We start from the raw sequence: 4,764 nt of genomic DNA on the forward strand, positions 1-4,764 counted from the left end.
TGTTATTTCTCTCTCTCTGGGCTATTCATCCAATTTACTACTGTCTCTGTGTTTTGATTGCTTATCATTTCTTTTCTTTCTCAGGTTCTGCTATTAGTTCTCACCACTGAGGAGGATAAAGAATATCAAATTTACTTACCTTTCGCCTGGGTGTTTTAGATCTTAAGGAAAGAACCCCAATTTATTTTAGCTAACTTATTGGAGTAGCTATGAGGAACAAAGAATCCCAAGAGCTCCTACATTGACACAGTGTCTGCTATATCCAGGGTTAGATTATCTTGGATCACTGTGGTAATTCATACTATCTATTCCTGCTGGTTGTAAATCTTACTAGATCCTTCTATGTATTTGATCCATTCGTGAATTCATCCGTCTGAATTCAGATGCCAAGAAGCTACAGAGCATCAAAAGTGGCAAATGTCAAGAAAAGAGGATCCAATGAGATTCCTAATAAATATTAATCTTTCCCTCTTTCATATATACCAAGACATCTTAAGGGGCTTGGGGACATTATCTGATATTAACTTTTTATTTATTTATCCACTCAACAAATACTTAGTGCTTATCAAGTGGTAAACAATGTTATACATAGGTACTGGATATACACTGCGCCCATGGAGCTTATATTTTAGCGGTAGGAGACAGATATTCAATTAAAATACATATATATGTGCTCGCTTCGGCAGCACATATACTAAAATTGGAACGATACAGAGAAGATTAGCATGGCCCCTGCGCAAGAATGACACGCAAATTCTTGAAGCGTTCAATTAAAATACATATATAAATTAAAATTATGTTAATTATTGCAGAGGAAAGTATAGAAGAGAAATAGTGAAAACTGAGATGGAAAATTTTTAGTTATTGACCAGGAAATGCATTTTTGAGAAGGTTACAATTAATAAACTATTTGGTCAGTAGAGACCAAGATTTGTGTTTTTGGGGAGAAAAAACATTCATAAAGAGGGAATCAGAGGAAAATTTTGCTTGGCTCAAAGTTTAAACTTTGTTGCTCTGCCTAAGTCATCAATAGCACAAAAAGCTATAAACGTTTGACAAAGCTATTCATAGGAGTTTTGCACTTATCTCCATTTTTTTACTTTTCTTTTTAAAAATTTATTTTATTACATTTATTGGGCTGACATTGGTTGACAAAACTATATAGGTTTTAAGTGTACAATTATATGCATTGTGTTTACCACCCAAAGCCAAATTTCCTTCTTTCACCATGTATTTGACCCCCTTTACCCTTTACTACTTCCATCCTCAAACCCCTTCCCCGCTGATAACCACCATACTGTTGTCTGAGTCTAAGAGTTTTTGTTTCTTGTCTTGTTTGTTCCTTTGTTGTATTCTATTTTGTATCCCACATATGAGTGAAATCATATAGTACTTGACTTTTTCTGTCTGACTTGTTTTGCTTAGCATGCCATTCTCAAACTCTATGTTGTCACAAATGTTCATCTATGTTCACTGCAGCATTATTTACCATGGTCAAGACATAGAAACAACTGAAGTGTCCTTCAAAGGATGATTGGTTAAAGAAGATGTGTTATATATATGCAATGTAATACTACTAAGCCATAAGAAAAGGTGAAATATAGTCTTCTCTATTTTTAGTCTTTAAAACTATTTGAAGAAAACAATATTATATTTTTAAACTATTATGTAATAATTCAAATCTTCAAAAAAGTAAACAGACTCTGCTAAACATCCACCCAGGTTTAATCTTATATTTTTGGGCATGTTTTCTAAAATTCTGTTAAGGAACTAAAGCATCAGAGAAACAAGAAAGACATTAGTGTACCTATATTTATTTAGTGTTTATTATTGCAAATAACATTAAATAGTGTGAGGACCAGATTGCATGATGATGTTAGCACCAAAAATGTAAAAGTGTTCATAGCATACAATAGATCCATCAGTAAATAGAAATAACCCATCCAGAGTCAGCACAAAGAGAGCTCTCACATTGAAAAGAACAGCTACCAGGGAGGGGCACTCTACAAAAGAACTTCTAATTGCTAGGTAAACTACAAAGGCACAAGCTAGCAAGGAACAAAAAACACACAGGTTGCCATATTCTCTAATGATAGGATGATATGCAAACATACAAAAAGATCCCCATCCAAAAAATGGTGCCCAGGCAGTAAACAGTACAGAAGGCCACAGAAATCCATCCACTTTGAGAAATGTCCTGTGTGATCCCCTACACCAGTACATGAAAGGGATTGAATTGGTCATGAATATATAGATTTCTTTCAATGAAGAGAAGGAAGGAAAACAAGGAAGGACATACTTGGCTAGCAATATAAGGAACCAGTGTTTGCTGACTTCACAAAATGCAAAAGATGGCAATCCTTTCATTATCTCAGGATACAGCCGTAGATCAGGAGATATATTAGGGTACTGTAACAATTATGGCAGCAACAAGGAACCCAGATCCTGCGTCCTTGAGCTCTTTGGACAGGTAATACTTGGTGATGACTGTGAAGGAAGAGGAAAGAAAAGCTGGGATATACGGATATTCTGAATATTGGTTACAATGTGGATAAAGTGAAGTGCATAGTAAATTGCAGCAGTCATAATCATTGAACTTTAGTAAATTGTCCCTCCAAGAACTTGTTTCAAATAGTACCATTCCTAGCCATGAAACAAGTTATTATAAAACCCCTCCTCAGCCAGGAACTGAGTAGTCTAAAAAAGAAAGTACAGATGAAACTTATAGAGAACATTTTCAAATTTCAGGACAACAAAGAGACAGGTGAAGAACAATGACACAAGTGAGCTGTGGGAGGCGCCGCAGGGAGCTGCCACATCAGAGGCTGGGAGCCGCCGCCGCGGAAGCCATGGTGTCAGTAATTAACACTGTGGACACCTCCCATGAGGACATGATTCATGAAGCCCAGATGGACTACTGTGGCACCCGCCTAGCAACCTGCTCATCAGACAGGTGCGTCAAAATCTTTGATGTGTACAATGGAGGGCAGATCCTTATCGCAGACCTCAGGGGTCATGAGGGACCACCCCATGTATGGCAATATCCTGGCATCCTGCTCCTGTGATTGGAAAGTCATTTTCTGGAAAAAGGAAAACGAAACCTGGGAGAAGACACATGAACACACAGGACACGACTCCTCAGTAAATTCTGTTTGCTGGGCCCCCATTTCTACAGCCTAATCCTGGCCTGTGGAAGCTCAGATGAGGCCATCTCTCTGCTGACCTACACCAGGGAGGGCCAATAGGAAGTGCAGATAATGCTCACACTATTGGCTGCTATGCCTCAGCTGGGCCCCTGCTGTTGTATCTGAAGCCTCATAGACCAGCCATCAGGACAGAAGTCCAACTACATCAAGAAATTTGCCTCAGTTGGCTGTGACACCTCATCAAGCTGTGGAAGGAGGAAGAAGATGGCCAGTGGAAGGAGGAACAGAAGCTGGGAGCACACAGTGACTGGGTTCCAGATGTGGCCTGGTGCCACAGTAGTCCCTGCCATTGGTCTACCCACCAGCACAATCGCCAGCTGTTCCCAGGGTGGTTGTATATTCATATGGATCTGTGATAATGCCTCAAGTAACATGTAGTCTCCCAACTACTGCACAAGTTCAATGATGTTGTGTGGCACGTGAGCCAGTCCATCACAGCCAACATCCAGGCCCTCTCAGGTGGAGATAATAAGGTGACCCTCTGGAAGGAGTCAGTCCACGGGCAGTGGGTGTGCATCAGTGATGTAAACAAGGGCCAGGGTTCCATGTCTGTTCCACTCAGAGAGGGCCAGCAGAATGAGCAGTGACAAGACGGGCAGGGCCCAGCTCCCCACCTGCCAATAACTGGACTGCCCTTTCCTGGACCAGCTGGAAGGAAGCTCTCCAACAATATAACTTTCCCAGGAATAGTTAAAACTGCAACCAGATTGATCATCTGCCTTAACATGATTTTATATTGTTTGTAATTTACTGTCTGGCTGGAAGCACCCATATTATGAGGGGAAAACTACAAATAATCTATTATTTAAAAATATTTTTGGCCATTTTTATGTACCTTTTGGTTTCAGGCATTATTTGGGACTTTTTGTTTCCAAAGTAATTAAACATGTTGTTTATAATTCTCCCTAAAAACAAACAAAAAAACCCCAAAAACAATAGCACAAGGACCACCAACAGGAAGAAAAGCTTCACAGATGTGTCATCCTTCTCAGAGGATGACAGCTAAGTCACATTTACATCAGTGCTTGGCAACAAATGACACTCAAAGAGTTGCACAGCCAATTTTCAGGAGTCTGTTAATCTGAAACAGGATTTTTGAAAATATATAATAGATTATTTTTTTAATGATAAAGTATACTTAATTAGATAAAGTGAAGTTAAATAACAAATGAGAGGTCTACAATTACTAAAATGAATAAGAAACATTGTAAGGAAAATTGTGGATGGAATGAAATATTTTCCACTTACTCTAGAGCCTTACATCAGTCTTCAAATTTACAGCACCACTGACCCATGGAGGATAAGAAAATTGGACTGTCTAGCTTCTATAGAGAATAACAGCCTAAAAACCTAACATAAAACACTTGCAACTTTGGTTCTGGCTTTCCTTACATAATGCTTTTTAAATCTTCTAACCTATTTTTTAAAATCTAAAGTAGTAATTTCATTAAAATTTTAAATCTGTCACTTGACTAGTTAAGATTTCATATTTTCTTAAAGTATGATAAGAATGCATGATGAAAGAATTATTTTTTTAAATTGGAATTGCATTTGATTT

At 38.3% G+C, this 4,764-nt stretch overlaps 1 non-coding gene and 1 pseudogene across 1 annotated transcript; both read left to right on the forward strand.

Moving 5' to 3' along the window:
• Nucleotides 1-670: 670 nt before the first annotated feature.
• On the forward strand, nucleotides 671-777 carry LOC114235099 (U6 spliceosomal RNA). Its single transcript, XR_003621283.1, has one exon. It is a non-coding gene; the product is annotated as a U6 spliceosomal RNA (small nuclear RNA).
• Nucleotides 778-2,830: 2,053 nt separating this feature from the next.
• Nucleotides 2,831-3,793, forward strand: LOC103294937 (protein SEC13 homolog; annotated as a pseudogene).
• The last annotated feature ends 971 nt before the right edge of the window (nucleotides 3,794-4,764 follow it).

Source organism: Eptesicus fuscus, chromosome 2 (assembly GCF_027574615.1).
Source record: "Eptesicus fuscus isolate TK198812 chromosome 2, DD_ASM_mEF_20220401, whole genome shotgun sequence".
NCBI classification, from domain to species: Eukaryota; Metazoa; Chordata; class Mammalia; order Chiroptera; family Vespertilionidae; genus Eptesicus; species Eptesicus fuscus.